Genomic DNA, 22,466 nt, shown 5'->3' on the forward strand with positions numbered 1-22,466 from the left:
ACCTTGGGGACATTTTCTGTTGGTGACTAGTGGCAGGACCACCCCTGGACTCTAGGAGTCCAGCCCCTGCCGTGTTTCTGGCTCTCCAAGTACTGGTACCCAGGCTGCTGTGCCGAGAATCAGAAGCCAGAGTGAGCACTTGTCTGAGAACAGAGGGCAGCAGCAGACGGAACAGATGTGTCCAGAAGGGACCAGAGAGTCACCTGCTTTCTGCTGAAGCAGAGAGACTCTGAGAACAGTCTGTTCCAGGTGGCTTTGGCTAATGGCTCTGTGGAGCTTTGTTCGAAGATTCCAGGATAACTGGGGGAGGGAAAGGACCCTAACCCTAATCCCACCAGCAAGGATAAACTGTCCCACTACCTATTTGTCTGACAAAGGTCCCCAGCCCAAACTAAGGAAGAATTCTGAAACCTTTCAAGTGGCCCCGTGGGCTCAGTGACAGGCCTAACCAGATAGCTGGAGTTACAGCCCCACTCTCCTTCAATAAAAACAGTGTGAGGCAGGAACTGAAGAGACTGCCTAGTGGTTAGAGCCCTGACTACTCTTCCAGAGAAACCTTGGTTCAACTCCCAGCACCCACATGGCAGTTCACAACTATCTGTAACTTCAGTTCCAGGGACTCTGACGCTCTCACACAGAAATACATGCAGGCAAAGCATCAATGCACACAAAAATAAATAAACAAAACAAAAACAAGAAACAGCCTAAGGCCAAGGGAGTCAACTCCTGTCTCCTGTGGAAGCTGGACCACCACAGCTTAAACAGGAAACAGGGAGTCCAAACTCCAAATCACTCCAGGCATTTTTTTTTTCTCCTATCTGGCTATTTTTGCTTCTTTTTACATTCATTTACCTTTGTAGACCCCTGCTTCAGGTCATGGGCTTAAGAAACATTTCTAGGGGCGCATGTGCAGGAGGGGGCAGGTGGGGAAGCATCCACAACCCTAACCCCACCCTGACCCCAGGGCCCACCAGGTCTGCCAGGCCCTGTGGTGATCAAGGCCATCCTCATCTTCAACATTGGCTCCCCAAATTCTGCCAGTCCTATAGTGAAGATACAAGACAGCAAATCATCAGGGAGACTTTCCCTTCGGTCTCTAAGCGAGATGAGAATGTAACTTGAGTATTTCTTATTTACATTTTGACTGTTATTCCCTTTCCCAGTTTCCGGGCCAACATCTCCCTAACCCCTCCCCCCCTTCTATATGGGTGTTCTCCTCCCCATCCTCCCCCCATTACCACCCTTCCCCCAACAATCACATTCACTGGGGGTTCAGTCTTGGCAGGACCAAGGGCTTCCCCTTCTACTGGTGCTCTTACTAGGATATTCATTGCTACCTATGGGGTCAGAGTCCAGGGTCAGTCCATGTATAGTCTTTGAAAAGCTCTCAGGGAGAACTTTCCCTCGGGATGGAGACCCTCCAACTCCAAAGACCAGACCGAGACACCACAGGATGCAATCAGCAAGAGGATTTGGTTTATTGTCGGGATACACAGGCACAGGCACCTGCGGGCGCTTCAGTCACTCGGGGGACTGGCGCGCCCCACGGAACCAAGGATGGGCTTTTATAGGATTTTGGGGAGCAGAAGCAAGCATACAGAAGCAGATGCATGGTTACAGGGATATAATTGGTGGATTCTAATATGGCAAGGGTTTAGCCCGGGGGCAAGTTTCCTAGCTACCTTCCTGAAACATAACGGCTGACTCGGCCCCCCAAGGGTTCAGCCCGGGGGCAAGTTTCTTAGCTACCTTCTTGGAACATAACGACTGACTCGGCCCCCCACCAGGGTGTGGGACCTCTCTCGGGGCTTTTTTTTCATTGTCAGGTGTTCAACCGAAGTCGTCCTGTTGCCAGGCCTTCAACCAAACACATCCTGCTTGGCAGCCGCTGTGTACTCAGTGTTCTAACCTTTCTCTGAACCAGTCATCTTAAGTACAGCCTTGCAAAATGGCGTTACTGCTGCTAAGCTGGGGTCTTTCATTCCCCCATTTTTTTTTTGTTAACTTTGAGTGAAATCTTTCACTCGACTTGGTCAAGAAATTTCTGTCTGGTGGGGGCTTATTCCCCCACTGACTCTAGGCCACAAAAGGGCTAGGAGGAGCCACGTAGGAGTTTTAACTTTAAGGGGTTTGGAATGCGCTGAACTCTCCATGTCTGGGGTGTAGTGTTGTGATTAGTCAATTCCTCAGACCGGACTGCCTTGACGTGTGGTGCGTGGATCTAAGCCGAGACTCCGTCTACCTTTAGGGCGGTCGGGGTAGTCAGGAGGACGGTGTAGGGTCCTTTTCACCGTGGCTCGAGATTCTTGGTCTGGTGTCTGTGCACCCACACGGTGTCTCCAATCTGGAACGGGTGTGACACCACCGGATGCTCAAGCTTGTCCTGGTAAGCAGTGGCCAAAGGTCTCCAGACGTCTCTCTGCACAATCTGTAGGGCCTGTAAATGGGCCCTCAGAGAAGGGCTGTCAGCAAAATCAGCAATGTTTGAATCAAAGAAATGGACAAATGGGGGTGGTGTTCCATATATTATTTCAAAAGGAGTTAGACCATGGGGGCCCGGGGTATTCCGGGCCCAATATAGAACTAGGGGAAGGAGGGCCACCCAATCCTTTGAGCCAGTTGCAAGCGTAAGTTTGGATAAAGTCTCCTTAATTGTTCTATTCATGCGTTCTACCTGACCTGAACTCTGGGGTCTATAGGCACAATGTAATTTCCAATCAATCCCCAGCAATTTGGCCACCAACTGACTTACTTGGGAGACAAAAGTGGGCCCGTTGTCCGACCTCAATGCTTGAGGCATGTCATACCTGGGAAAGATTTCCTCGAGGAGCTTCTTGGTGACCATTTTTGTAGTCTCGTGCTTCGTGGGGAAGGCTTTGACCCATCCTGAGAAGGTGTCTACAAACACTAGGAGATACTTGTATCCATATATACCTGGTTTAATTTTAGTAAAATCAATTTCCCAATGGATGTCGGGACGTTGTCCCCTAGGACGAACTCCTTCTCTTCCCGATCTAGTAAGGTTTTCATCTTTTTAAACCCCAAATGGGTTAATTTATGTAAAAAGGAGATCAATTCAAAAGTCCTTTGTAGACCCACTGTTTTAGTTGAGGGTGGTAGATGGCCCCCATTTTTTTTAGGAGCTCTATGTCCTCATGGGCGTAAACCCAACTGGTTTGTCCCACTGGTGGGGGTGTGGGTTGGTCTGGGCTATTTAAGGGCAAGATTTGTTTGCTCATGGCCGCTTCTCGCGCCGTGGCATCGGCCAGCCGGTTTCTTCGTGCCTCTGGGTTGTGCCCTTTCTGGTGTCCTGGACAATGTATAATACTCAGTCTTTTGGGCAAGAATAGGGCTTCTAAGAGGGCCAGAATTTTAGCCATATCTTTACCCTCAGATGTGAGCAGCTCCCGCCTCTGGTAGATCTCCCCGTGGATGTGTGCCGTGGCAAAGGCATAACGGCTGTCTGTATATACATTTAGCCTCTTACCTTTTGCCATCTTGAGTGCCTGAGTCAAGGCGATGAGTTCAGCCCGTTGTGCGGAGGTACCAGCAGGCAGGGCTTTCACCCAAATCACTTTGTCCTCCGTAGTGACCGCAGCTCCAGCCTTTCGCTCTCCCTCTGCCAAGAAGCTGTTGTCATCCGTGTACCATGTGTGGTCAGCATTCTGAAGAGGCTGGTCCGATAGGTCCGGCCTGGTTCCATGTACTTCAAGGCCTCCACTGCGTGGGGTGCTAGGATGGTGAGTGGCTGTCCCAAAGTCAATTTTCCAGCGTCCTTGATCAGGACAGCAATAGCAGCCACCATCTTTAGGCACGGTGGCCAGCCGGAGGCCACAGGGTCCAATTTCTTAGACAGGTAGGCCACAGGGCGTTTTCAGAGTCCCAACCTTTGTGTTAGGACCCCTTTAGCATACCCCTGTTTCTCATCGATGAACAGTTACTGAGCAAATTGTAAGGGTTTGGAACAGTCGGATGAATATCTTCTACCCTCTTGTTGACCTCTCTCAAGTCTTGTACTGGCCTATAATCTCCAGTGCCGGGTTTCTTAACAGGCAGAAGAGGCGTATTCCAAGGCGACCGGCAGGGGACTAGGATGCCTTGATCCAGAAGCCTCGTAATGTGAGGCCTTATACCTTGATAAGCTTCATGGGACAGGGGGTATTGTTTTATGGAGACTGGAGTTGTAATTAAGGGGGGCTGTTGGAGCGCCAACCCCATCCCACCAGTCTCTGTCCAAGCCAGTGTCCTGTCCCAGTTCATAGGGTTAGAACTTGAAGGGGAGTTCCGTGGGGGCCAGTTATTTGGGCCCCTCCTTCCTCAAAATGAATTTGTGCTTTTAGTTTGGTGAGCAGGTCACGGCCCAGCAGAGGGTACGGGCAGTCCGGAACATGTAAGAAGGAATGGGTCACCTTACCAGTAGCCAGCTGAACCCGGCGGTCCATAGTCCATCGGTATTGTTTCTCACCAGTAGCTCCTTGTACCCAGGCCGTCCGGTCACTGAGTTGTCCTGAAGCTTGAGTGAGGACTGAATGCTGGGCTCCTGTGTCTATCAGGAAAGCAACCGGCTGCCCACCAACTTTAAGCATTACCCTGGGCTCAGGGGGGGCTCCTGGCCCTGACCTCCCTAATCTTTATCTAGAGCCAAGAGGGAGGTTCGTGGTCGAGGCTTTCGGGGTCCGCCAGGCTTCTTGGGGCACTCTCTGGCCCAGTGCCCTTTCTCTTTGTAATAGGCACATTGATCTTTATCCAGCTTCAGCCCCTTTCGAGCTCCCCCCTATCTCCCTTCCTTTCTTGGCCCTGTACTACGGTGGCCAAGATTCGACTCAATTCTTTGTTTTTTTTTTTTATCTCTCTCTTATTAAAAATCTTTTTAGCTTCTTTAAGTAAATCCTGTAATGTATAGCCCTGCAATTTTTCTAACCTCTGTAACTTAGTCCTGATATCTGGAGCAGCCTGCCAGATGAAGGACATAGAGACACTCGTCATTTGTCCTGGGTCATCTGGGTCATAGGGAGTGTACATACGGTAGGCCTCCTTAAGTCTCTCTAGAAAGGTGGAGGGAGTTTTCCCTGCTTCCTGTAATACCTGTTTTACCTGAGCCAAATTAGTAGGGCGTCGTATAGCCCCTCGGAGACCCGCTAGAAGCAACTGGCGATAAAGGCGTAGGTGTCCCTTACCTTCAGCTGTATTAAAATCCCAGTTTGGTCCTCAGGCAGCTGGGTGGGACGCCCATCATCTCCCAGAACATGCTTTCTGGCCTCTAGGAACACTCTTTGGTTTTTTTTTTTTTTTTTTTGAGGTTAAGAGGGACTGTAAGAGCTGTTGGCAGTCATCCCAAGTAGGCTGGTGGGTAAGTAAAACAGATTCTATTAGGTCGGTGAGTGCCACCGGATCTTTGGAGAAAGAAGGGTTGTGTTGTTTCCAATTGTAAATGTCAGCTGCTGAAAACGGCCAGTATTGGGTCTGGCCACCGGTTCCCTGTCTAAGTGGGAAAGCCTGGGAGGTTGAATCTGGCATCACCTCGCGCTTATTGCGCAATCTCCCTGCGACAGGGGAGAAACCCTTATCAGACTGTGGCCCGGCAACTGATCTGGCCGGCGGCTCTGCCTCCTCCGTTTTAGCCGGGCCTGTCAGAGAGAAGATCTATGAGAGGGGAGTTTGGGTCTGCCGGGAGGACAGGTTTCTTAGAAGGCTCTGATTTCACAAAGGTAGAGAGAGGAAGACGTGGCCGGCGGACCGGGCGGGGCCGAGGGGACAGGCTGGGGGTTGAGGGGAGGCCAATTCGGGTCCACGAAGGGTTCCGCCTGGGGGGGGGGGGGTTAAGGCGAGACTCTCTCAAGTGATAATATAAGAAACCTGGTCAGGATGTCCGTGGATGACCCGATCTTTAACCTGTAAAATAATGATCTTATTAAATGTGTCATTCACTGGCCATCCTGCTCCGAAAGTGGGCCACTCGGATGTGCAGAGAGTCTGTCATTTTCCTTTTTTAACCTCGATGGACTGGTTGTGTGCCCGGTCGTGGACGTCTTTCTAATGATCAAGAGTGAGACTTAGGGGCATTGTTAGGGACTGTCCCATGTTAGTTCTAAGGAAGATTAGAACACAGAGAAAACAAACAACACTAACAGTCAAACAAACAACAGACAGGCGTGCTGCACGGCTTTGGTACCAAACTGAAAGCAAAAAGTCAGATGGAGGTGGCAAAGGTCCGGGGCCCTCTGAAAGCCAAAAATACAGACAGAGGTGCCGTTAGTCCGGATCTTTCTCCTCCCAGATTGGGCCCCGAAAAGTCGGGCCCCTAACACCCTTGGAACGTCTTCCAGGGCTGCGGGGCGAGAAGTCCGAGCTCGTCAGCTCCTTCTTCGTCCCGCCCAAATTCCAAACAACCTGGCTGAGCGCTCACAGAACCTGGCTGAGCACTCACAGAACAGACCTGGCTGAGCACTCACAAAATAGACCTGGCTGAGCGCTCACAGAACAGACCTGGCTGAGCGCTCACAGAACCTGGCTGAGCGCTCACAGAACAGACAGAATAAGACAGAACGAGACAAAATCAGACAGACAGACAGACGCCGGCCGGCTTACCTCCCAGTGGGTGGTCGGTAGTCCCTGGGTGGAGGATCTCCTTTCCCAGCCAATGCACCAAATGAAAAGCTCTCAGGGAGAACTTTCCCTTGGGATGGAGACCCTCCAACTCCAAAGACCAGACCGAGACACCACAGGATGCAATCAGCAAGAGGATTTGGTTTATTGTCGGGATACACAGGCACAGGCACCTGCGGGCGCTTCAGTCACTCGGGGGACTGGCGCGCCCCACGGAACCAAGGATGGGCTTTTATAGGATTTTGGGGAGCAGAAGCAAGCACACAGAAGCAGATGCATGGTTACAGGGATATAATTGGTGGATTCTAATATGGCAAGGGTTTAGCCCGGGGGCAAGTTTCCTAGCTACCTTCCTGAAACATAACGGCTGACTCGGCCCCCCAAGGGTTCAGCCCGGGGGCAAGTTTCTTAGCTACCTTCTTGGAACATAACGACTGACTCGGCCCCCCACCAGGGTGTGGGACCTCTCTCGGGGCTTTTTTTTTCATTGTCAGGTGCTCAACCGAAGTCGTCCTGTTGCCAGGCCTTCAACCAAACACATCCTGCTTGGCAGCCGCTGTGTACTCAGTGTTCTAACCTTTCCCTGAACCAGTCATCTTAAGTACAGCCTTGCAAAATGGCGTTACTGCTGCTAAGCTGGGGTCTTTCATCTTTAGGTAGTGGCTTAGTCCCTGGAAGCTCTGGTTGCTTGGCATTGTTGTACATATGGGGTCTCGAGCCCCTTCAAGCTCTTCCAGTCCTTTCTCTGATTCCTGGAAGGGGGATTATTAATTGGAGGATCTGATAACAAACCAATTTGCAGACATTATGCAACACTATATTTTTGTCTTCTGTGTGGATTCCTCAGTAAGCGAACTTGGCATTTTAGATCTAATTCAAGTATCTGGGGAAACGTTAGACAAATGTTTTGAAGATGTCTCTGAACTGGATTTAATATTCCAGGTAGACAAGGATCATAATATTCTTGCAGAAATGGTGGTAGGCGAATGGTATTGGAGACCGACAGGAATGAGATTGTCACACAAATTGATACACAAAATAAGCTGGAGAAATCTGAGGCTGGCTTAGCAGGAGCTCCAGCCCGTGCTGTGTCAGCTGTAAAGAATATGAATCTTAGGGCTGGGGATTTAGCTCAGTGGTAGAGCGCTTACCTAGGAAGCGCAAGGCCCTGGGTTCGGTCCCCAGCTCCGAAAAAAAGAACCAAAAAAAAAAAAAAGAATATGAATCTTGGGTTGGGGATTTAGCTCAGTGGTAGAGCGCTTGTCTAGGAAGTACAAGGCCCTGGGTTCAGTCCCCAGCTCTAAAAAAAAGAACCAAAAAAAAAAAAAAAAAAGAATATGAATCTTCCTGGGATCCCAGGAAATATTAACATTGGTGACATCAGTATAAAAGTCCCAAACCCGCCCTCTTTTAAATAAATATTAAAGAGGCCACTCCCAGGTAAAACCCAGAGGAAAAGTCATCTAAATTTACCGTGCGATTGTTTACCAACAATAGAGGAGGAGAGGAGAGTATTTGCTCTTGGATTTAAGTCAAGGTACTGTTGGGGCTGGAGAGATGGCTCAGTGGTTAAGAGCACTGACTGCTCTTCCAGAGGTCCTGAGTTCAATTCCCATCAACCACATGGTGGCTCACAACTACCTATAATGAGCTCTGATACCTTCTTCTTGTGTGTCGAAGACAGCTATAGTGTGTACTTATACATAAAATAAATAAATAAATATTTAAAAAAAAGTCAAGGTACTGCTTAGAGGATGCATAAAATCATCGTGCAAGTCCAACGTTGCTTTTCTTGCTCAGTGATTGTAAAGAAATTGACTAGTTCCTGTGTGTTTTTTTTTTTCTTTTCTAAATTGCACTCCTATGCCCACATAAAGGCTCGCCCCTATACATTGGCTATTACAGTATTTGGAAAAGCGAGATGTTTCTTTAATTATGTACGACCCGGAACGTTGATGTTTTGTATGGACCACAAGTGTAGCATTCTCTAACTCTCTCTGCTGTTTGTCACCGTCGTTATTTAAAGAACCAAGTACATGTTGCATGAAAACATGACCTTTCCTTTAGTTTAAATAAACTCCAGGATAACTGGACTTCTAAAGTACCTTTCTGTTTTGCTTGGTATCTACTTTAAAAATATTTTTTTACAACCTTCTGACTCAACAAGGTAAATAAAAGTATATTTTACCACTGTTAAAAAAAAGAAGAAGAGGAAACCTTTCTAGTTTATCTAAACTAAGCCATCAGAAGCCTGTGAATCGAGCAGGAGGTATCTTGGGATGTGTTATCACTCCCTACCTTCCTACCTCTACCCCATACCCACCCCACACCCACCTCTGCTGCTGAGGTCCTGACCTCAGGAGCTCCCTCCCAGCCTTCTGAGCTCCAACATCAGAGGTCACGCTGGCTCCCAGCTGTGCTGGCTCCCAGCTGTGCTGGCTCCCAGCTGTGCTGGCTCCCAGCTGTGCTGGCTCCCAGCTGTGCTGGCTCCCAGCTGTGCTGGCTCCCAGCTGTGCTGGCTCCCAGCTGTGCAGAGGAAGCAACAGCTCTTGGACAGTGTCAGTAGAAGAACTTTGCCATTTAGGTCATGGGTCAGAATTTTAGGACACCTCCCATTATTCCCTTCCCTAGTTACAATATCATCATCCACGAGAGAGGCTGTTACGTTTTTGTTTTTGTTGTTATGTGTTGCTTGGTAGCTTGTTTGTTGTTTGCTTGGTGGTGGTGTTTTAATCGTTTGCGAGGGGGGGGGTGTCTGAAAGTCAGAGGATAACCTAGAATGTCAGAGGATAACCTAGAATGTCAGAGGATAACCTAGAATGTCAGAGGATAACCTAGAATGTCAGAGGATAACCTAGAATGTCAGAGGATAACCTAGAATGTCAGAGGATAACCTAGAATGTCGATCCTAACCTTCCACCTTATTTGAGACAGGGTCTCTTGCTTGTGGTTTTGAGTGCCAGACTAGCTGGCCAGCAAGTTTCCAGGGATTCTCCTGGGATTACAGACAAGTGCTGCCACATCCAGCTTTTCACATGGCTTCTGAGGATTTGAACTCACGTCCTCTTCCTTGTGTGGAAAGCACCTTAAATACTAAGTGTTCTCCGCAGCTCGGTGCTTATTGTTTTGTTCTATTTTTCAGGTTTTCTCCAGTTGTATGTGCATGAACGTTTTATGTTGCCCGCCTGTGTGTATATATATATATATGCATATCCCATACCTGCAGTACCCAAGGAGACCAGAAGAGGGCATTAGAGCCCCTGGAACTGAAGCTACAGACTCTGAGCTACTGTATTGGTGCTGGAAACAAGGCAGGTCCTCTGCGAGAACAGCAAGTGGCTTAACCGCAAGCCATCCCTCCAGGGGGCGATGTTTGTTTTTTATTAGAGGAACTAAAACAGCTGAATTGCCTTTGACAAACTGAATTCTCTGAATGACAACAGCATACTGTGACTGGGTGCAGCACTTCTGGAGTGGTCCTCTCACCTCTCGATTTCACAGGGCACCAGCTTTGGAAGCTGATAGGTCTGCTTTCAGACCGGTCACATACGAGATCAATAAACCTTGAACAACTTACAGAACCCAAGGCTCTGTGTCTTTTGTTATCAGCATTTTTCTTTTCTTGCTGCTGCTGTTAGAGACAATGAAATGATACTCACAAAGTACATTAAGCCTTCAGAGAGGAACTGGAATTGTTAGAATTCCTGCCAGCATCCTATTGCCCCGAAGGAATTCTAAACCTGTGCCTTGGGGCTATTACATCCCTAACTGGCCCCTCCCTCCTCTGCACACCTACTACTCTCTTCACATCTGTCCTTGACTCCTCTGAGGCTGATGTTCATACCACATCGCCCCTAGAAAGAATTTCTGGGAGTCCCTGCTCTTGACACTGCAGTTCTCCTGAGCTTGCATAGCGAGCTCCACCATCTGAGCCCTGCTCCACCTCAAGTAGCTGCTTTGCGTAGGAGAAAGGCAGCTGGGGCTGACACAGGAAGGAGCAGATAACACGTAGAGGAATTACCACAGACCAGCCCATGTTTCAGACTCTTGAACCAGCCTGGGACCCACAGTGAGGGAGACACGGGGTCAGGGGTGATGTAGCAGCCCCGCTGTTTGGAGTGTCAAGCTCTGCAAATTGTGGGGACACCTCCTTCCTCCCAAAGTTCACTGGGAAAGCAGCCCATCTTTTGTCTCCTTAGCTCCCACTACCACCACCACACGTTCCAGCCTGCTGCCTCCCCACTCCCACCGTCCAATTCAATGCCCAGCTCTGCCAGTGACCTCACCCAAGCCTTTGATCTCCTCTCTTCTCCTCCCTTTCTGAAGAGACATGACTGTGTTGCCCTCATCCTTCTCAGGCCTCAGTGACATTTTCTCAGACAAAATACTAACAACAACAACAATAATAATGATGATGATGATAATGGTCATGGCAGCTAATCTCAGCTCTAAGCTCTGGGAGAGCCAGAACCATGACTTCAGCGTGTAAAGGTGCAGGGTTACGTGGATCAGCACTGCACTTGCTAGAGCAGTTGGGGGTCGACGTCCCCCGCCCTATTGGTGCATTTCCACAGTCAACTTCTCTTCTTGCACTGTTCAAGCCCGTTTATCCTTACCTGAGACCCTACAACAGCTTCCCTCTCAAGACTTAGTTATATCATTGTATGGGTATGAGTATTTGACCTGCATGTGTATATTACACCACGTGGTGCACAGCCTGAGAAGGTCAGAGGGCGTTGGCTCTCCGGCACCCGGACGTATAGATGTTTCTGAATCTCTGTGTGGGTGCTGGGAACTGAACCCAGGTCCTCTGCAAGTGCAAGTGCTCTTAACTGCTGAGCTAACTCTCCAGTCCTCTACAGTGGCTTTTTCATATGAATCTTTGCCCTGCTAGGGATAAGACTTAAAACATTTCACTCCAGGCTTGTAGGATAGAGCTCAGTGGACAGGAGCTACCAAAGCTAATAAATAACCTGAGTTTAACTCCCAGAACCCTCTCGCTCCCAAAAACCGTCCTCTGACTTCTCCGTGTACCTCCTTTGCCTCCACACCAAATAAATAGTTTTATATATTTCATTCCCTTCATCTTCCTTCCAGGATTTTATGTTCCAGTGAATGTGTATGGGACATAAATGGAGACCAAGACAGCCATATTGGAAGACAAAGATGCTTCCCCCTCCCCTACCGCTTACAAGAAAACAATCCAAAGCAAAGAGTGATGTAGGAAAAACTGATCCCAAAGCACGAACTCCAGAGTTTTGTGTTTACAAAAGGGCAGCGAGTAAGGCTCCTGGCCGGGAGTATGGCCACCCGCGGCTTTCACATAACTGTCCTGCTAAGCGTTGTTTTCTAAGAACGCCAAAGAGGAACCGGTTCCACAGCTGACTGTTGTGACCCGAGTGCCTCAGAGAACAGGCCTTGTGGCTTGGACAGAGACGCAATTGAGAGTTCCTGGGGCCAGCGGAGGGGGTGGTGGCCAGCACACTGTAAGCTCTTTGCTCAAACCAGCATGGGGTAGGAGGAAGGGAATGTCAGGACAGAGTATCAGCGCTCCGTGACAAAAGATCGCTTGTTCGTTTTTCCATCATAAGGGCATTATTCCAGTCTGGCAAGAAAGCATCAGGTTAGGAAGTCTTATAACCATTTAGCGGACGGTGAGATTAAGACCCAACGAAAGTTTCCTTAGGTGGCACATGACAGACTTGGGAGTTGAAGCCAGGGTCTCTGGCTCCCAGTGCAGTGCTTTCTTGGGTGAAACTCAATGTGAAAGGGTCACACGTGGCAAAAGCTTCTACAGAGCTCCGAGCCTGCAGACCCACGATCTAGGCAATTAAGGCTCCCTGGAAAACCCAGGGAACCGGGAAACTAGATTCCGAAAGTCTCTGCTCCGGGGGTGACTGGAGTGCCCTCTGGGGGGAGGAAGCTCTGATAGGACAGATGGTGACAGCCTTGGGATCAAGAAGGGACCACATTCTAGGCTGTTTGGGTGGGGGGGCTGTTGGACCGCATTCCATTCAGCAACCTCTAGGAGCTGTAGGAGACGCCCTGTGAGGTAAGGTGGAAGGAGCGGCTTCCTGTGGATTCAAAGAACAGCCCCGTGGTCAGAATCACTAATAATGGAAGGCGACAAAGGCAAAGGAAGCCTGAGGCCTCCTAAGCATGCAGCTTTGTGTGACTGACTGCACAGGCCACACACCTATTATGTCACTGCGAGCCCACCAGAATGACCCCCAAACACATTTCATAGCCAATTCAAAGTCTTTATTCCAGCTGGCTGGGACCACGCCCAAGTGTTCAAAGGTCCTAGGTAGGGTCCTGAGTGACCAGAACAGGAAGTTTTTTTTCTTTTCTTTTCTTTTTTTTTTTTTAAAGATTTATTTATTATATATAAGTACACTGTACCTGTCTTCAGACACACCAGATAAGGGCATCAGATCTCATTACAGATGGTTGTGAGCCACCATGTGGTTAGTGGGATTTGAACTCAGGAGCTCTGGAAGAGCAGTCATCAGTGCTCTTAACCAGTGAGCCATCTCTCCAACCCAGAACACGGAGTTTTTATTTTTTTTATTTTTTTTCCTTTTCCTTTTTTTCGGAGCTGGGGACCGAACCCAGGGCCTTGTGCTCGCTAGGCAAGCGCTCTACCACTGAGCTAAATCCCCAACCCCTGCACGGAGTTTTTAAAGGCAGAAACTGTGTTGTGGGATCTCACTTGGTAGCTGCAAGGAGGGTGGAGTGGGGGTGGAGTGGGGGTGGGGTGGAGGGTTTTGCAAAGCAAGCAAGCAGTTGGAACACAGGCTGAGGTAAGAGGTTGGCTGGAGGGGCTTCTGCACTAGCAGGCAACTTAACAGACAGTGGGATAAGTTAGCCAGGACATCCTGACCTTTGGCTCCTAGAATAGGGCCGCGTAATATTCCACGGGATTCTCCATCCACATCACATTCTAGTTAAACCTAAAAATGGCCTCGGCAAAGATTACAAGACAGAGGGACTGTGGCATTGCCTCGCCCTGTCACCATAGGCACTGGTCTGGTTCAATCTCCAGCCACTGTGACTGTGTTCACAGAGCAAACGGGTAGAAAGGGGAAGAAGGTAAGAATAGATTCTGACCTCTCTCCTCCCCAGGGTACTGGGAAAATCTGAATGACAGGAGTCGCAGTCAATCAAGCACATTGCATTTTCTAGACTTGAGCAACGAGATCCAGAAAAGCAGGGCTACACCGTACTGAAAGCCCCACAGGCACTGGGAGAAAAGCCCAAGTCCCTAGCCAGGTCCCTGAACTGAAGCTCTGTCTTTACACACACACACACACACACACACACACACACACACACACACACACACACACAGTGGAAAAATAAAGCCTTAGGGGAATCTCTGTATACTACTTTTTAATTTTAACCAAATTCTCAGGCCTCCAATGCTGCTGTTTACTTAGTGTCTTCCTTAGGTTTTTATTGCTGTGATAAAACACCATGATCATAAACAACTTGGGAGAGAAAGGGTTTGCTTCCACTTACAGCTCCCAGCCCACATTTCTTTTTTTTTTTTTTTTTAAGATTTATTTATTATTTTATGTTTGTGAGTACACTGTCCTCAGACACACCAGAAGAGGGCATTGGATCCCATTACAGATGGTTGTGAGCCACCATGTGGTTGCTGGGATTTGAACTCAGGACCTCTGGAAGAACAGTCAGTGCTCTTAACCACTGAGCCATCTCTCCAACCCCTCCAGCCCACATTTCGTTGCTAACGGAGGTCAGGGCAGAAACTCAGACAGGGAGGAACCTGAAGAAGGAGCTGATGCAGAGGCCATGGAGGAGTGCTGCTTATTGGCTTACTCAACATGGCTTGCTCAGCCTGCCCTGCCTCCTTATAGCATCCAGGACCACCAGCAAAGGACTGGCCCCATCCACAGTAAGCTAGGCCTTCCCCCATCACTAAATAGGAAAAGGTTTGCCCACAGGCCGCCCCCACCCCCTTTTTCTTTGAAACAGCGTTTCTCTGTGTATCCCTGGCTGTCCCGGAACTCTGTAGACCAGACTGGCCTTGAACATGGAGATCGACCTGCCTGTGCCTTCTGAGTGCTGGGATTAAAGGCATGCACCACCACAATCCATCTGACGGACGCACTTTGTCATTTGAGGTTTTCTCTTTCCCAAACGACCCTCCCTAGCTTGTGTCGGAGTCGACGTAAAACCAGCGAGCACACTCAGTGTCTTTCTTTCCTTGGTTCACCTTTGAAAAACTTACTCTTGTTGTGAAAAATAAAAGCAAAGCTAATTATGCTACCGTGGATTTGGGTTTGCTCGTATGTTTTTCTTCCTGTTTTCAGACAGGGTCTTACTCTAAAGTCCAGGCTGACCTCAGGCCCACAATCCTCCTGCTTTACCTCCTGCGTGCTAGGACTGGAGGCCCGTACCACCACTCGACTTATGGTTTTTTTCCCCTAACACAATTAAAATAGACTCTTGGACCCAGGTATTCTGTTTTTGTGAATTTAATCTATAATCGTGTGCACAGATGCTGAATGACAGGTATATGCTTGTTGCCAAGACAGTATGGTGTTGTGCGATTAAAACCAACCCGCGTGCCGTCCTTGGCGTGGATTGGCTGTACAATGGAGAGTACACACCATATACAAGAATCGAGGGTGCTCTCCTCTGGTGAAGCAGGAGTGCTGAGAGAAACAACCAAGGTACAGAATGGTGTCTCAGGCATATGCGTGCAAAAGGGCAGAAGGAGGCAAACCCCATAGCACATACTTACATAACCTACCCACTGCAAGAGTGCCAGTGAGTTAACAAAACGATTTCCCACATTCGGGAAACATTTGGCAAGGAGGAGAGAGAAACCTTCCATATTTAATTTTTGAGCTATGTAAATATTGACTTTGTCCAAACTTAAATGAATTAATATAATACTGCCAGTATTATGGAAGAAATCTTTAACCAACTTACTAAAATCATCTTGCAAACTGACAATCATGTATGTCCCTACTGGGGAACATGTCACTCTGGTGGCCCCAGGAATGGAGTGATGTTCTTCATATGCACCCTCAAAGTCTGCCAAGGTCCTCAGACAAGGTATTCAATACTAACTCTGAGAAGGAAACGGAAGGATTCCCTGCGAATCACTTACTGATGTGTGACACCCAGGGAGGAAGCCAGGCCTCAGAGGGAAGGGTGCTGTCTTTGTGAAGACTACATCAATGTCTGCATGAGGAAGAGGACTGACTGAATCAGGGACTTCCCAGATACTAGACTCTGCACTCAGGTGCCAGGGAAAGGGATGCAAATGCCAGCCAGGTCAGCCTGGGAGCCCTGGGTGACAGTGAGGGGCAGCTGCTGGCAGCAGAGGAAGTGAGAGTTGGAATGTAGTGCCAGTTGGAGAGAGTTGGAATGTAGTGCTAGCTCAGTAGCCCAGAGACACATTTCTGCACCTCCGCATGGACGGTTGAGTCAGCAGGCACCGAATCCAAGACTTGTTTGAACTGCTATTGACATAGCCCGAGGCTGCTCTCTCTGTGCACACACATGATTTGATGCTCAGACAGGCTAGCAGTTGGCTCGCATGGTAGAGCTTCGTTCAATGAACTGTTCTGGGAACCATCTGCTTCCTGGGTTTGGACCTGTTCCCTCTCCTTTTCCCTCCTCCTCCAGCCCCCTCCGCTCTGCCCCAACTCAGAAATCTTTTTGCCTCTTTCTCCCAAGGACTGGGATTAAAGGCGTTAAAGACCTGTGCCTGGTTGAAACCTCTTCTTTTCCACAACTAGTCTACAGAAGAAGGAAAAAAAAAAAAAAAAAAAAAACCTATCCAGGTGGATTATGCCTTCCCCTCTCTCAGCACCCAAATGATACATTGTTGGTGCTTCTAGAACACAGAGCTTTAGACAAGTAGAATCGCACTTGCCCAACTACTACTTGTCCACCTATTACAGCATCCTAGCTTCCAGCACAACCTTCATGGTGCTTGTTGGGACTGAGACCCAGACAAGTGGCTGTGGTGCCTATTTAACATACTAAAGCGGGCCTGGCCTCCAGACTCTCCCAGCATCCCTCAGTCCCTACCTCTTACAGGGCGTGGCTGGCACGCCCCGCCCTCTATGCTGAATTTCCAGCCCAGGGACTGGGCTTCCCCTCCCCTAGAAGCTCTTCCCTGTATATTTTGAGTTCTAGCTCTCTCTCCCTTCTCTGCATTTTCTCCCTCCCAGCATGCTTGGGCTCTTTCTCTTTCTCTTCCCCCTCCTGTCTGTCTCCTTCCCCATAGCAACTTTCCTGGCTTTGGTCCTTGGGAACAGTGAACACTACTTCCGGATGAACCTGCCTTTAATACTCTAAGCCCGCTTGAATTGGCCCATCTCATCGGCCAGAATACCTATCAGTGCTTCCATTACTGACGAGGTTTTTAGAGGTCACACTTGGAGGTACTGCTAGTTCGTCTGTGGATCAAACTCAGGTCATGGGGTTTGATAGCAGGGTCTTTACCCACTGAGCCATCGCTCTGGGCCCTAAAGCAGCTTTCTTACCACCCACGCCCTCTCTGCATCTTCAGCTCCCTCAACTACCCTGGAATTCCCAAGGCGCATGCGCGTGCACGCGCGTGCACAATACCTTCTGGTGCTAAGAAGCCCTTTATATTGTGTCTTCAGGGACATTCTTGAAAGCACAGCCCTCCCTGGAGTTTGTTTTGCCTTTCACATACTTTGATACGGTTTGGTTGTTCCTTGGCAGGAAGCCATGTGTCACCCATTATTCGGCGTCTGGCCTCCTTGGAGTTCCCGAGAGTTTCCGTTACCTCCCAACTTCTTCGTCTCCAGGACTGTATTGTTTCTGAGACTCTCATCTCCCTTTAGCCAGTGGTTAGTGAAAGAACCTAGCTCGAGTCTCAGGATGGCGCGCCCCAGGAAACGAGCCCCCAGATGAAAGACCCCTGAAGAGAGACCCTTACTCAAGTCTTGGGAAATCACGGACCCCAGAAACAGAGAGACCATTTTGGATGTAATAAGCAAAGGCGAGGTTTATTACGGAGATCTACTATGGAGATCTCCGGACCGACAGGTATCCCACGCAGGAGACAGAGGTGTCGACCCGGAAGCAAGGGGTTTATATAGGGAAAGCTAGGGGCTTTGGCGCGGTTACACACAATTGGCTAATTTCTGGCGCGGCTATAAGTGATTGGCTCATTCAAACATGGCAGTGAGATTACAGCACAGCAGAAGAGTACGTGCTGATTGGAGTGTTCAGGTTTTTAGAAGCCAGGGGCTTATCAGGGTTTGAAGGACATCTGGTTAAGGTGTGACTCTGAGTAAGCTGGGGGAGGTGCCCTTCTGCTAGATGGTTTATGAGTCAGTCCTGATAACTCGGGCTGGTTCCTGCATTCCTTTTCTTTATCTTTATGGTCTGTTAGTCTGGGCGGGGCTGCCTGGACTTGCTTTTCACAGTGTTTAGCCCTGAGTCTGTGAATTTTGAAACTTATTCTTTTAACTTCATATTTTTAAACCTTAAATCTGTATAATTTTCCTTTCAGTTAGCTTAAACTCTCTTGGGAGAACGCCCATCTATTTTTTGTTTGTTTGTTTTTTATGTGGTTGTTTACTTGTTTGTTTCTGGAAAATGGCATACGACAGAACTAACTGGGATAAATTTGTTGGACCGGGGCATAGTCTTTAATCCCAGCACTGGAGGCAGAGGCAGACAGATCTCTGTGGGTTCATGTGAAAGGCAAAATTATGTTTTAAATTTTAATTACTGCACCTAAAAGATCCATAAAACAAAAATACCTCTGACCTGTAAGCCCCTGGCCAAGGACAGAGACTTCCTGAAATGCTGGAGGCATTGTTTATGAGAGATAACAAGTCACGTGATTTCACTTCCCTAAACAAGTTCAGTTGAGCTAACGACACCGCATTTGCTTGATCACATGTGGGTGGGAGGTACAGAGGCAGGAAATGGGTCAGGATGTACGCTTGCCCCAGATTGGAGCTGACCATAATACCTTATACGGTTGCCTTTTTTTTCTTTTTTCTTTTTTCTTTTTTCTTTTCTTTTTTTTTTTTTTTCTTTTTTTCGGAGCTGGGGACCGAACCCAGGGCCTTGCACTTGCTAGGCAAGCGCTCTACCACTGAGCTAAATCCCCAACCCCAATACGGTTGCCTTTTTAAACCCCTGCAAAATGAGACTCTTTGCTATTTTCTGAGAACACAGGAATGGGTCTGGCCAGAGTCTGTCATCCTGGCCAGTATTTAATAAAACTTGCCTTAAATTTGGCTCAAAATTGTGGTAGTTATCCTACTTTCCCCTCTGGCAGATTAACATTTGAGGCCAACCTGATTTACAGAATGAGTTCCAGGACACTTAGGGCTACACAGAGAAACGCTGTCCGGAGGAGAAAGAAAGAAATGGTTACTTATTTGCCAGGCACTGGTGGTGCAAGCTTTAACCCCAGCAGTCAGCAGGCAGAGGCAGGCAGATCTCTGTGAGTTAGATGTGTTGTTCCAGGAAGCGTTCCTGAACCCCAAAAGACCACCAAGGAGCTGTCTCCAATGTAATAACACTAGGGTCTCTATGATAAGCTGAGGCGTGGGCTCTCCTCCAACCCAACCAACCCTGACAAGCAGGACAGGCAGGGAAGTTGGAGCAGCCTGGAATCCTCAGCAGGACAAGTTTATATAGGAAAATAGGAGCAAGTGAGGGGGTGAGGAAGCAGGCGTCCAGTCTGGCGAGCACCATAGAATGACTATAAGCGACAGGTGGGTGCTCTGTCTGAAAGTACATCTGAAACACTCAGACTAATCTTTGATACACTGTTGCTAGGATGTTGTTAGAGAGTAACTCTTGCGAAGGACAAGCCATGGAGTCCTTCCTGGTACAGGGTGTAGCTTGGGTTCAGCTGCAGGTCAAGTCCTCAGGCTTTTTTCCTTTAAGATGGAGGCCAGTCCCAAGATGGAGTAGGTTTGGCCTCTCAGATGGCCAGTCAGGCCTACTGATCGAGTTCCAGGACAGACAGGCCTACAAAGAGAAACCCTGTATTGAAAATCCAAAACAAAAAACAAGCTTGCTGGCACACTAAATACATGGTAAAGGCACTGGCTCCGGGTGGAACTCAAATGAGCCCCCGCCACAGACTGAACTTAGGCGCTTCTCCATCTTGCCTCTCTGACCCCTGCTTTGTCCTCCATCTAAACTGGTTTTCACAACCTCAGGGAGGACAGAGCTCCTCTCTCCTGACCCTAAATTCTGGTTCTTCAGAGCTAGAACTTCACAGGCTATGGGTCCATTGAATTCCAACTGTCTGGGAATGCTTCAGTCCAAATGTGTCCAAGGGCCCTGCTCTTGCTGTGATCTAGACAACAGACCCCAGAAAGGGGGAGGGAACATACTCGGATGCTTCACTTACTGTCATCCACTGGCAGACACATGCAGAAAGGTCACACACTTTCAATTGTGACTTCAGAGGAATCCACAGAGAATCTTAGAGACTTCTATCATACTAAATGTGGAATTTGTTAGGTTTCGAACTTAGGGCAAATGGCTGAGGTGGCTATTTAACTTATCAAAGCAGACCTGGCCATCAGGTTCTCCCTGTAATCCCGCATCCTCTACCTGTCACAGGGCCCTCCTGGCAGGCATGCCCTGCTGCCTATCCTGAGCTCTCCAGGCCTAGAGGGCTGCTCTTCCCTACATAATCCAATCATTTCTGTTACTGGCTCTCTTTGTGCCTTTGGGGCCTCTTGGCTGCTGCCCCGATTCCAGTTCCCCTCACTCCCTTCTTCCTCTCCCTCCCTCTCCCCACACAGTACACTCAGTCTGTTCCCTCACTCGGCACTCTCCCAGAGGTCTCTGCCTCTGGCGATGCTCTCCCACACAGCTATAATAAACTGTCTCCTGCACCATACCCAGAGCAGTCACGCTCCTTTTCCTTTCTTATTTTTTTTTTTCACTCAGAGTGTGTTTCTAGCCCGTCACACTCTTCCTTTTCCTGTGATGCCAAGGTCAGTGCGAAGCTCTGTGTTGTGAACTTGACAGGACCGAGATGAGCCTCAGGTCACACCTATGAGGGATTGTTTGCATTAGGTTAACTGGAGTGTCTGCAGTGAAGCAGGGCTTGGGTCCTGCTGTGCATAGAGAGAAGAAGGCTTCGTGAGCGTGAGTTGCTTCTTGCTTCCTGCTTCTTGACAGTGGGTGCCATGTGACCAGCTGCCTCAGGCTCTGGACACCATGACTCATTCGCCATGATGGACTGCACCCTGGGGACCTGTGAGCCCAAATAAACCCTTCCGTGATTACGTTGTTTTTGTCAGGGTGTTTTATCAAGGCAAGAAGAAACATGGTTACAACAGCTTCTCCTCCTGTGATTTCAGTAACCCCTTCATCGCCAGCAGCCTTTAGCATTAGATGTCCTTTGCGAGAGAGCCTTTGCCTGAGGGAGCATGCTGAAGAAACTGCATATGTGATCTCTGCGCAATCATGCGTCTTCCAGAAGAAAATACAGTAAACTTATCTGAAAGAGGCCTCCTCCCCCCAGCACTATGATGGGATAGCATGTGGTGGTTCAGCATTCTGAAATGACACAGAACCGAAAAGGATGATTGGACCCCCAAAAGAGAGCCTTGCTAAGATGTGTGGGACTCGACTCATGCCAGAAACGCCATTTTATTAAATTGTTTTAGATCTGCCATATTTATTCAGCCTTTGATACAGGACGTTTGGTGCTAGGTTCTGTGGAAAACAAGGAAAGCAGAAAGGGTGCTCCCTGCCTCTAGCATACTTCCAGCTGGCTGGGTGGACAAGGCAGGGATTAGACACCAGAGCCCTGTGCTCGGGTGCTGGGTTACGCAGAAAGGAAATCTCTGCGGCCTTTTTGGGGTCAGGGAGAGTTTCATGTAGAATGTGAGTCAAAACCGAGTCTCTAAGGACAGGCAGGTGGGCCCTGGTTGTACAGACCTGAAATTCAAGCTACTTGGGAGGTGGCAGGAGTGTGATAAATTCAAGCCAGATCTAGGCTGCAAAGCAAGTTCATGCCCAGCCTTGGAAATCTAGTGAGACCCTGTCTTAAAATCATTTTTTTTTCTTTTTTTCGGAGCTGGGGACCGAACCCAGGGCTTTGCGCATGCTAGGCAAGCGCTCTACCGCTGAGCTAAATCCCCAACCCCTTAAAATCATTTTTTAAAAGTCAGGAAGGGGCTGGAGATGAAGTTGAATGGTAAAGTACTTGCCCAGCATGTGGGAGGCTCTGGGTTTGATCCTTAGTTCTGGTGGGATGGGAGGAAGGATAAGGGTAAAGTCTTCAGAAAAATTTAGGTAAGAATCCACATTTAAGGTCTCAATTATTTATTCAACTAATTACTCATTCAGTTAATCATCAGATTTTTTGCTAAGTAACTCTAGAAAGATGCATGGCATTGTTTAAAGTATACAGTGTTGAAAATTACCTCAGTCTCTGTTTTTTTTTTTTTAAAGATTTATTTGTTTATTTATTATATATAAGTATACTGTAGCTGTCCTCAGACACACCAGAAGAGGGCATCAGATCCCATTACAGATGGTTGTGAGTCACCATGTGGCTGCTGGGATTTGAACTCAGGACCTCTGGAAGAGCAGTCAGTGCTCTTAACCACTGAGCCATCTCTTCAGTCCTACCCTAGTCTCTTGCATGCTTAATATGAGGGTTATTAGAAAGAATAAATATAGCTTACACACTCATTGTGACTAGGGAAATATGCCAACCAAATAAAACAACAACAATTTTAAAGGCACTATGCCTGGCATCAATACTTAACAGAAAATGTAATAATCAAATGACAGACATGAAAGATGCAGTGGAATACCAGATGAAACCAGACATGGATTCTGAACTC

General features: G+C 48.4%; 1 long non-coding RNA gene across 1 annotated transcript; it reads right to left on the reverse strand.

The window, feature by feature from the left end:
• Positions 1 to 1,454: 1,454 nt before the first annotated feature.
• Positions 1,455 to 7,250, reverse strand: LOC134481515 (uncharacterized). The gene is made up of 2 exons (XR_010057076.1): positions 6,462 to 7,250; positions 1,455 to 6,390 (listed from the first exon to the last, which is right to left on the reverse strand). It is a non-coding gene; the product is annotated as an uncharacterized LOC134481515 (long non-coding RNA).
• Positions 7,251 to 22,466: the final 15,216 nt, after the last annotated feature.

Source organism: Rattus norvegicus, chromosome 13 (genome assembly GCF_036323735.1).
Source record: "Rattus norvegicus strain BN/NHsdMcwi chromosome 13, GRCr8, whole genome shotgun sequence".
NCBI lineage: Eukaryota > Metazoa > Chordata > Mammalia > Rodentia > Muridae > Rattus > Rattus norvegicus.